Source organism: Cygnus atratus, chromosome 10 (genome assembly GCF_013377495.2).
Source record: "Cygnus atratus isolate AKBS03 ecotype Queensland, Australia chromosome 10, CAtr_DNAZoo_HiC_assembly, whole genome shotgun sequence".
In the NCBI taxonomy this organism is placed as follows: domain Eukaryota; kingdom Metazoa; phylum Chordata; class Aves; order Anseriformes; family Anatidae; genus Cygnus; species Cygnus atratus.
In genome coordinates this window covers 22,456,957-22,468,466 of record NC_066371.1, presented here as the reverse complement: position 1 = coordinate 22,468,466, position 11,510 = coordinate 22,456,957, and positions in this window count along the sequence as shown.

Genomic DNA, 11,510 nt, shown 5'->3' with positions numbered 1-11,510 from the left:
CCTTCCCCTCCGGCCCCAAACCTGAGGAAAACCGCAACCCTGAGGAAAAGCCCCTTCCCCTCCGGCCACAACCCTGAGGAATAGCCCCAGCTCTGAGGAAAAGACCCCTCCCCTTCCGCCCAAACCCTGAGGAAAACCCCTTCCTTCCCCTCTGGCCTCAACCCTTAAGAAAAGCCCCTTACCCACGGACCCCAACCCTGAGGAAAAGCCCCAGTCCTGAGGCAAAATCCTATTCCCCTCCAGCCCCAACCCGGAGGAAAAGCCCCTTCCCTGCTGGCCCCAACCCTGAGGAAAAGCCCCAACGCTGAGGAAAAATCCTATTCCCCGCCAGCCCCAAACCTGAGGAAACCTCCCTTACACTACGTCCCCAACCCTGAGGAAAAGCCCCTTCCCCTCCGGCCCCAACCCTGAGGAAATGTCCCTTCCACTCCGGCCCGAAATCTGAGGAAACGCCCCTTCCCTCCGGCCCAAACCCATTTGAAAGGCCCCTTCCACTCTGGCCACAACCCTGAGGAGAAACCCCAAACGTGAGGAAAAGCCCCTTCCCTCCAGCCTAAACCCTGAGGAAAAGCCGCAACCCTGAGGAAAATCCCCTTCCCCTCCAGCCCCAATCCTGAGGAAAAGCCCCTTTCCCTCGGGCCCCAACCATGAGGAAAAGCCCTTTCCCCTCAGGACCCAACCCTGAGGAGAAGGCCCAAACCTTAGGAAAAGCCCCTCCCCTCGGTCCCCAACACTGAGGAAAAGCCCCGTCCCCTCCAGCCCCAACCCTGAGAAAAAGCCCCTTCCCCTCCGGCCACAATCCTGAGGAAAAATCCCTTCCCCTCCGGAGGAATTCGGTCTTGTTGAAATGTAAATTTTGTGGAAAAGGTGTTATTGTTTGTCTAGAAGACGGAAGGCTGAGTGCTTCAGGTGTTTTTCCGAAGTCCTGCGGATTTATAATTGGAACGGGGCTCATTAATAATCTGAAATAGTAAAGTTTGTATGTGGAAAGAAGAGTTTAATCCCAGAGAACTGGGACATTTGGGAAGAAGATTAGGAAAAGATAGCAAAAACCTGCAATAAAAAGGTTTGCGTGGAAATTGAAACAAGGGACAGTAACTAATATAAATAAATAAAAGGGAATGGGAAATCAAGGAAATGGGTAATATCCAAAACAAAGACGTTTTAAAGAAAGCCTCCTTGGGTGCATATTGGCACACTGGAAGGATATTGTTAGAAATGGGGGCACAGAAAGCAAGAGGACTTCCACTAAGTATTGCAATCAATGGTGGCCACTATATAAACTAAATTGCCACTTTATGGATCAATCGACTATAACAGTGTCTTGCAATTAATGTTGTTTTGAGGAGAGAAGGAAAATAGGATGAAATGTTGTATACTGATACGTTGTTTCAGCATCTTGGAGGGAAAAGGTATGGAATTAAGTTGGCCCCTGACTGAGCCTTTGGTGTTGGCATTAGAAAAGTACAGGCTGGAGAAAGATAAAGGAAGTGTTAAAAGGGTTGTTGAAGGTGTTAAAGTTTGTGTGGCATGTAGTATTTAACAGAGCTGTTTGAAGCTGAATGAGCAGGGAAAGAGGATGTAGGAATGCTAATAGTTCCGCCTCAACCCGAGGCTGAGATCTCTAAATCACGGGTGTCAGCCCTCTGGGGCAGAGGGACCATGATGGGTCCGAGAGAGTTGTCATGGAAACAGAAAAGCAGCTAACTCTTAAAGCAACCTGAGTTCATGTGTGAGCTCAGATTACCAATGGGACCGCTCAGGGAACTGTCAACGATTGCATTCCCCTGACTGACGCCCCCCACTGAGACCCTACCCACCCTGGAAATTATGTAAATACCAAAATCTGGTTAAATCGGGAATTGAGAATCTGTCCCAACAAGGTCCAAAAGAAACCCCTACGGAATTTTTGAATTTTTGGACCAACTTTGCAATGCAATGAAGAGAAAAAAAACTAAAACAAACAGACAAAAATTTGGACCTGGCTTCAGAAAACAAACAGAGGCAATTGGCTAGCCTCTTTCTAGGGCAATCAGCCCCTGATATCAGAAAGAAATTGTCTTAGGCTGCAGGACAAACTTAAAACAGTCAGGAATGACGGGGACCTGGGGCATCTACCATAGCAGGTCCACTATTTGAAATAAAGCTAGGAAACGAAGACAGAGGCTTGAATTTTTGTTGGTTACGGGAGCTTCTTTCTCTGTGTTAATTAGTCTGTAAATGTAATAGGAGCAACTGGCCAACAGGAAAAGGCGTTTTTTTTGCAATGCTTGAAATTTAAATTGCGAAAAATGATTGGAATTAAAAACTGAGAAATACAGTCAAGTTTGGTTCATGGTACTAGATTTAAAGGATGCCTTTTTCTGCCTGCCTGTGGCAACTGAAAGTCAGAAACTCTTTGCCTTTGAATGGGAAAAATCCTAATAGAGGATGGAAAACTCAGCTTACTTGGACAGTGTTACCACAGGGGTTCAAGAATAGCCCACCATATTCAGGAAACAACTAGCCTGTGATCTTGAAGCTTGAAAGTCCCCTTCGGGAAAAGGGGACACTGTTGCAATACGAAGAAGAAAAGCAATGTGTATAATGGACTATTAGTTTACTATTTTTTTTTTCGGCACTAATACTGTGAAGCCAGCCTCTTTCCTTAGTAACAGAGTTTCCAGATTACCCATTCATGATTGCATCAAGACCATGGACACCGTATACTCCAGCTGACCAGACCTAAAGGATACACCCCTAGAAGATGCGGAGGATTGGTATATAGATGGCAGCAGTTTCGTCCGCCAGGGACTTCGCCTCACAGGAAATGCGGTAACAAACATCAGCCCAAAAGGTGGATATCATTGCCTTGATAAGAGCTTTTGAGCTGGCAAACATTTGGACAGATTTGAAATACGCCTTTGGTGTGGTGCATGCACACAGGGCAATTTTGAACGAGAGAGAGGACTTCTATCTTCCTCAATTAAACATGCAGAAGAGATACTGAAGTTACTCCAAGCAGTATACCTGCCTACTAAAGTTGACATTAAAGGACATCAACTAGGGGATACTGATATTGAAAAGGGAAATAGATTGGCTGATGCAGGAGCCAAAGGCGTGGCAGAACGGGCATCTGAGAGTCAAATTTTGGCACTAGTATCAAGAACAGAAAATCAGGCATTAACAAAAGCTTTAGAAAATGAAGTAGAATATTCTAAGATGTACACAGAAAATGTTACCTGCAGGTTTAATGTAAATAAATGATGGGAGAATTGTGATACCATATTAAATTGAATGGTAATTGTAGAACATCATAAAGCATGCTGGGGAGCTGAAGCAGTATAAGAGTTTTTAAATAGAAAATGGATAGGGCCTAATTTGTATACCATTGTTAGACAGGTATAAAAGTAATCAAGCTCCAAACAGTGGCAAATTTTTTTTTTTTTTTTTTGAACTCCCAAGAAAAGGGGGGTACCGGTAGTTATTGGTATTAACTGACACCTTTTCAGGATGGCCAGAAGCATTTCCAACCAGAACAGCCAAGGCTCGGGAGGTAACTAAGATATTACTACAAGAAATAATACCACGTTTTGGAGTTCCAGCAACTATATACTCTGACAGGGGACCACACTTTATCTCAAGAGTGGTACAACAAATTAGCCACCATTTGGGTATAGACTGGCAACTTCATACTCCAATATTGCCCTCCATCGAGTGGCCAAGTAGAAAAAATGAACCACTTAATCAAACAGCAAATTGTAAAATTGGGACAGGAAGCAGATTTGGCCTGGCCTCAGTCTCTTCCTTTAGCCCTTTTGCGTATACGAACTAGACCAAGGGCAAAGGAAGGGTTAAGCCCCTTTGAAATCTTATATGGATGACCCTATGGAATACAAAGAGGGATATCCATGCAAGCTGGGGATGAAATTATGACCTCCTATATGGTGGCCTTAGGTAAACAGTTCGATGAAATTGGAAAGCATGTGAGTGGGACTCGGGGTAGAGGATTAGATGGACCAGTGCACAATATACAACCTGGAGATTATGTGTATGTAAAGTCTCTTCCAGAGAAGACCTTGAAACCACAGTGGAAAGGACTGTTCCAGGTCACAGCGATCAGAATCAAGGAGCAGAATGCCTGGATCTGTCACAACAGTGTGAAAAGGGCACCCAAGACCCCATGAAAGGTTACTCAGGTGCAACCTGGAAGGTTACATTTCTCACGGTCTTAATGGTATCATTGGTCAAGGAAACTGAACAGTGGGTGCACAATACCTATGTGAAACTCACCCAGGCAGTGAGTGATAGTTTCAACCTTTCTGACTGTTGGGTGTGCACAGTGCTGCCTAGAGGCAACCTAGAATTCCCTGTATGAGGCATACCCAGTATGAATTGGACATTGACCTTTGAGCACCCAAGAAATGGAACATGTCCATTTGGCAAGGATGATTGTGAACATCTTGGGGAGAGATTTGAACTACTCCCACACGAAAATGTTAACATATACACCAGATGCTTAAACAATAAAACCCCATGCGTAGGTACAGGTCCATTTCATTATTTAGCCCAGGAACCTGACAATTGTAGTATGGCAGAGTATGTAGGAACTTTTAATCTTACTAAAATTAGAGATTATGGTGTAGGTGTCAACGAACTCAGGATCTCACGGCCTCAATTTTCTCATGCAAATCTGCAAGCTACAAAAAGGATTCTATTGGCTATGTGGAGATGATCATGCTAGAAAAAGCTTACCCTTAAATTGGAAGGGTCATTGTATTGGGGGATATCTTAGCCCTCGAGGGGGTATATTCAAATAACCCTTTCGTGATGAGACCCACAGGATTCCACAGTTTTGTAAGGTGGTTGAGTCCATCCCTGGGAATAAGTGAATTAGAAAAAGATGTCGTAAATATCTCAGCCACATTAGAAATTATTGAAAACGCCACAGCTGATGCTCTTTTGGCATTACAGGAAGAAATTTCCTTCCTACACGAAGTAGTGCTTCAGAATAGGATGGGATAGGATATACTTTTAGCCAAGGAGGAAGGATTGTGTACAGTCATAAACCAAATTTGCTGTGTATATGTTAACACAAACAGATTGAGACTGACCTGGAGAAGATTTGGGAAAAGAATAACATGCAGTAGCTCAGGATGATACATCCTGGGGATTTATAGACTTGGTAGAAAAATTAACTTCCTGGTTGCCAAACCTAACCTGGCTGAAACAGTTGTTTATCACAATAATCATGGTCGTGGTTTTGTTCATGGTTCTTTGTGTAGTGATCCAATGTACCTTATGGTGTTTTAAGAGTACAGGAAACTCCTACAAGGAGTGGAAAAAACCAACTCAGATGGAAACTGGAGTCTAACAGATATTTTGAAAGAGTTATAGATAGAGAAACACTATATTGAACCTAGAAATAGTAAAAGAATTTACTAACTTTTTAGAAAAGGGGGGACTGAGAGAGAGAGTTAGGAGAATCTTATCAAGTAGAGATAGAGCACTGACGGCATTAAACTAGGATGCTACTTAGTGTCTTTGCTAACTATGGTGCATTGTGCAAATTAACTAAAGCAAGAAGCCTTGGGCCCCTTACCAAGGTCAGTCTCCTAATAAGAGAGTGAGCCTATCTTAAGAAACTGGTAGAAACTGGTCCTGCAGATGGACAAGAGCCAAGGAGCAACTGAGTCTGTGCAAAGACAAGAGGTCAACTAGCGGTGACGAGGAAGAGTCATCAATCTTCAACCCCACGACCCCCGACGACCACCACCAGAATACACTGCGCAAGCGCAGATGGGAGGAGTTTATGGAAATGACTCCTTGGAACTAATTTTAATACGAAGTGGGGACAGGTTATGAATATGTATAGGCGTATTGTGAAACTTCATTCATATGTAACTCTTTACTGCATATAACCAAGGCAAGTTGCTGCATCAGGCGCGCACAACTTTGGTGGGACTACCCCCAGTGCTGCCCAGCGCTGAATAAACATACCTACTTCACAATCTTACTGATTGTGGAGTCCATTTTCTGCAAGTCAAACACATGGCAGCTTAGAGACATCTAAAAGCCACCCAGAGACGCTATGCATTCAGACAGTCCCAGAGACCCTGTAAAGAGTCCCACAGCTCACTAGGGGTGTCAAGGTAGCCCTCCAGTGCCTATGGAAGAGCCTGGAGATGCCTTCCCCCCTTCCTTCCCACCCCACCCCCCCATACATGCGAGGATGGTATGAAGGAAAACCCTCAGAGATCCAGGAATAGCCCCAGAAGCACTAAGCCATATCTTGTACCTCCATGTGTGGAGGGGTCTTGATGTGCTTCTGTTGATGCTTTTGCACGATGCCGACAGGTGTGCAACTTAGAGCAGCACTGCCCTTTCCTCCCCGCACCCCTGCAGTGAGAACCGTTGTGTGGCTGGCCTGTGCAGCACAGGCTATGGCTGGAACCCCACTCCAAAAGGCTTCTACAGGGCTTGGTACAAGTTGGTTGTGGTCCCAGCAGAGGGAAAGGGGCACCGGAGAGAGCTGTAAAGCACCTAGCACATGGGTCAAGCTTGGAGCCTGACTGCAGGGATAAAGAGGCACACATCTCGCGCTCCCCTGAGAAAGGGTTTAATGGGGACAGTGGGAACTGCTGTTTTTCAAACAAAAGAAAAAATGGGGTAACACCCACAGGGGAGACAAAGACATACACATATGCATACTATGTACAGAGTGGCACAGGCAGCACCAGGCATCCTGAGCCCACCCCCCCACACACATAACACACACACACACACATGCCCTATCCTTATGATGAATTGCCTGCCCTTTCTCCCATCCTTGAGCAAGACAGGAGAAGGGGGGGACGAGGGGAGGGAGGGGAACTTGCCAAGCAAGAGGGGGTGGAGGGGGAGTCACAAAAAGATTGGGATATAAGGGGGCAATGGGAACATAGCGGGGGGCTGCCTGCAGGGATGGGGAGCATGGAACTCTTTGGTTTCAACATTATGACTGCACAGGATCACCTTGTCCAGAGGGCCAGCAGATGCAGAGAAAGGTGGAACTGAAATAGAAGGACACTGTGTTGGTGCAAGAAATGGAAAGATTTAACAAGTAAGAGAGTTTTATTTTATTAAATATAACCCAAACCACTCCATTAACAGAGGATGTTCTTCTGCCACTCATATACCGTAAACACTGGAAATTCAGAGTGTAGGATGGATTTGGGGAAAAATGATCTGGTGGCAAAATGAACTGAAAAAGTGCATGATAGAAGAAGAGAGTCTAAGAATCTAAGTAGGCATTTTAAAAGAATGTAAACAATATTTTTTATGTTTTTTATTTTTTTAAACTACTTTTTCAATGTATTTCATTATATTTTACTTTCTTCCTTCACATTTATGGCCTGCAGGGCAAAGGAGTAAGAAACTGTAATATGCACACAGTTAATAGTTTATTGGTAGCTGGAAGTATGTCTGCTTATTTTTACATCATCTCATATGTTTTTGTTTTTAAATTCTTACTTCTTTTCCCCTTTCCTGATGCCTTTCTTGCTATAATTCTCTTTAAGATTTTTTTTTTTCTTGGGATTACATATCTCTATCCATTTTTATTTTTCTCTTTGGTTCCTTAGTCTTTCTCTTGTTTTGTTTTCCTAGTTTTCTTTCTTATCTTTATCTGCTCCTCCATTCTTTCCTCCTTATTTTTTTTCTGTTCTACTTTTTATTTCTCTCTTCACCTCTTCTACTTCAGTTTCTCCCAAAATTTTAATATTACTCTGTGGCCTCAATTCTCCTTTGTTTCAGACCTTACCCACCTCTTATTTTGTAATCTAAAACTTTTCCTTCATCTGGTATACAGTGTACATACATTTGGAGTTCCAAACTTATAATCTTACCATACAGTATAGATTATATTAGAGATTAAAAAAAGAATGTATTAAAGTCTTTGTAGTCTTAAATAACTCTGTAACTTTAAAGATGTGTCTTTGAAGAAGCAGTTACAGTTATATACCAGTTATGCAAGTTCCATAGATCATTCCATAGTCCTTCTTTTTTTTCAGTGAGCATGAAGTATCTGACAAATCATAAAGAACTTACAATAATTCTGTCTTATTTTTTAATTCTAGTTTTAATCCGAACTATTTGTATTGTGCTAATTAACCTGAAAAAAAGCCATTAAAGGATTGGCTGTTATGGATGCGGACTTGGAGGCTCTGTGTGGCAGTCTCCTTACTGGAAAAGTTCCTGAGAATTGGGCTAAGCATTCATATCCTAGTCTCAAACCATTAGGGAGCTATGTTCTAGATTTTCTGGAAAGGCTGAAATTTTTACAGGTAATGTACAAGAGGCAGTACTAATTATTTAATCTACTTTTTTCATATAACTTGCCCTTTATGTTAAAGGAATATTGGGAAAGAAGTGATAGAGTTTGCTAGCTTTTCTAAATCCATTTATGTAGAAAGTGATCAAAGAACATAGGATTTGTCTCTTTCTGATTATTGAATGTATCGTTTTCCTCTTTCCAGGATTGGTATGAATTAGGGAAGCCCACAGTTTTTTGGCTGTCAGCATTCTATTTTACTCAAGCATTTTTAACTGGAGCTATGCAAAACTATGCTAGGAAACGCAGAATCCCTATTGACCTTCTGGGATATGAATTTCAGGTACGGACAAATTATAAGTGTTTATTTTATTAATCTGGGTCCTGATGTTACAGTGAGATGCAGTAAGTAAATCCTGACTGAAATATTCATATATAATATTTGCAATTGTCATGCTGCAATTGAAGACATACATTTAATTCTGTGATGAGGTAGGCACATTTCTGTAAAAGAAATTTTGAAAGTAGTTCTCTCATTGGACCTGGGCCTCCACTCAGAGAAAAAAATAGCCTCCACAGCGTGTATTTGTCTGTGTGGTTAAAGCCTTATTTTATAACCTACAATAAGGGCAACTAACAAACCACAGAAAGCTTCTGTCTTTATGGTTTTGTATAAAAGTAGTACCCAAAAGAAAGTACTACTGATTTTGGATCGATTTTCTGAAAATTGGCAGTAGGTGTAATATATGAAAAAGCAAACACCTATGAAAGTTTATTAACACAGATCACTTACTTCTTGTAGGTTATTCCTTGGGATACTGCTGATACTGTACCAGCAGATGGTGTTTATATACACAGATTATTTTTATATGGAGCTCACTGGGACAGGACAAAGTCAGTAACAAATTATTTTAGTACAGTTTTAGAAAGCTTTCTTAAGTGCTCAAACAAGATTTAAGTATTTTAAGTGTTACTTCTCACACTATTACAATAACACGCTTGAAAATATGTTCATTCTTCTCATGGTCTCAAGATAAGAAAATAAAACAGTGACTCTTTTAAATATTATTGTGCTGGAAATGTTGGGATGTGCTAATCTGCATTAAAATACAACTCCTTCAAAAAATCATCTGGTAGCATGAGCTGCAGAAGGATTTCAAGCAGATACTCCATTTTTTTTTTTTAAATAACCAATAATTAGTATCTAGCCTGAGTCATCTTAAGACTGTAAGACTGTTGTGACTGTAGCACTTTCTTTGCTTTTCTTACAAATTCCTCAAATAAACGTTATATTGCTAGATAGAAGTATTTTATATATAAAAATACTTTTTCATGAATGGAAAATGGAAAACAGTCGTCAAAAAAGAGCACTGAGATATTATTTTTTCTCTCACCCTTGGCTTGGTATTAAACCAAACCACAAATAACGACTTTATTGCTTTCTCTCACCAGGGGAATGTTAGCTGAGCAGTATCCCAAACTGCTCTTTGATATAATGCCAACCATTTGGATAAAGCCAAGTGAGTATAATTACCTTGAAGTACGTGCTATTTGACAAGATATTCAAACAATGAATTCCTTTGTTACAGAAGACCAATGCTCGTACCCTCACCAAAGCACCCAAATGTGCACCTGACCTTTAACTTTTACATAAAAGATTGAATGAGTCAAATTGACAACCAGTCTCATCTCATCTGAGCAATAGGCCTGTCCCCCTCTCCACAGGTGTTTGTAATTATTAATTTGACAAATGGATTATTTAGATTAACCTGATCTGTTTCTCAACCAAAAGATAATTTTGGTAGGAAAAGCACATGGTGTTTGAATTCCTGGCTAGCTCAAGTCGAGGAGAACTTTGAATTGATCTACAGAGACTTACTGTTTTACCTCGCATGATTTAGCAAAGTTTGCTCAGATTATCTTTATCTGCTCCTAGTTTTCTGTGATACCAGTAAAAATGTTTTCTATGACTCTTTTCTTTGATTAGGAACAGTAAATAGCTGATTTTCATTTATTCGCTTATGCAAGACTTTATATTGCAGTTGTTGCAACTTAGATGTAATTAGCTAATATGCAGTCACACAAAGTTTCCACTTTTTCTGTCTGTGCCTTCTTTTGGCATTGGGTGAATCAGTTCTCAGACTTGCATGATTTTAAACATTGTGCACGTTGCACGTGAGCAGTCTAGTTATAAGAGGATTGTTGAATCTCTAGTGATTTGAATTGCAGTTAGGCTCTGTGGCTGCTGGACCATAATTCTTAGGGAGATTCTAAAAGCTTGTGTCTAAATGTTAATCCTAACATGAAAGCAGAATGCAAAATGCAAATTTATGCAACTATTCAGATTTGAATGTGTTTTTGAATTATTACAAAGTTTGTAGAATCACAGAAATGCATAAATTCCCGAAAACAAATTGTAATTAAACTAGTTTTCTGGCTTTTTAAAATAAATAAATAAATAAACTCAACAGATATTGTGTTCCTCACAAAGCAATATTGCTATTTTTATTTAGCTTTAAGGATGTTACTGTAAGTACTTAACATTTAGATTAGTACTTAATGTGGAGGTTATAATCATATAAATATATCTGCTATACGTAAAATCTTGGTTTCTTTTGTTTTTTTAAAGCTGCAAAATCGGATATAAAGAAGTCTAATGCATATGTTTGCCCTCTCTACAAGACAAGTGAGCATAAAGGAGTCTTATCTACTACTGGACACTCCACTAACTTTGTCATTGCTCTGACGCTTAACACTGATAAACCAGTCCAACACCGGATCAAGCGAGGTGTTGCATTGCTCTGCTAGCTGGATGACTAACTTTGACCAGTTCAGATACAAATGTCAAAAGATACCTTTCTTTTTGTTTGCTTACAGAAGTGGAGCATGCTGTGTAACAGAAACTTAGAGACTTTTTTTTTAAATCTTAAAAGAGGGCACATGTTTTTCTGATCCTCAGTATTTTGCCTTAAATAAGTATGTGTTATTATTAGCACCTTTACAGTCTTTAAAAGGTACGGTTAGGCTTTTAGCCTTTGGAAACATTATTAATGTGTAAACATAAATTTTATGCATTACTAAAATATCACTAAATATATCTTAACCAAAAACAAAATGTCTGCACTTTCTGTGAGAAACATTACAATTAATGAACTTGAAGCATTAAGAGTGCTGAATTGTGTGAGTGGAACCCAACAGATAGTAAGTTGGGGGATTTCAG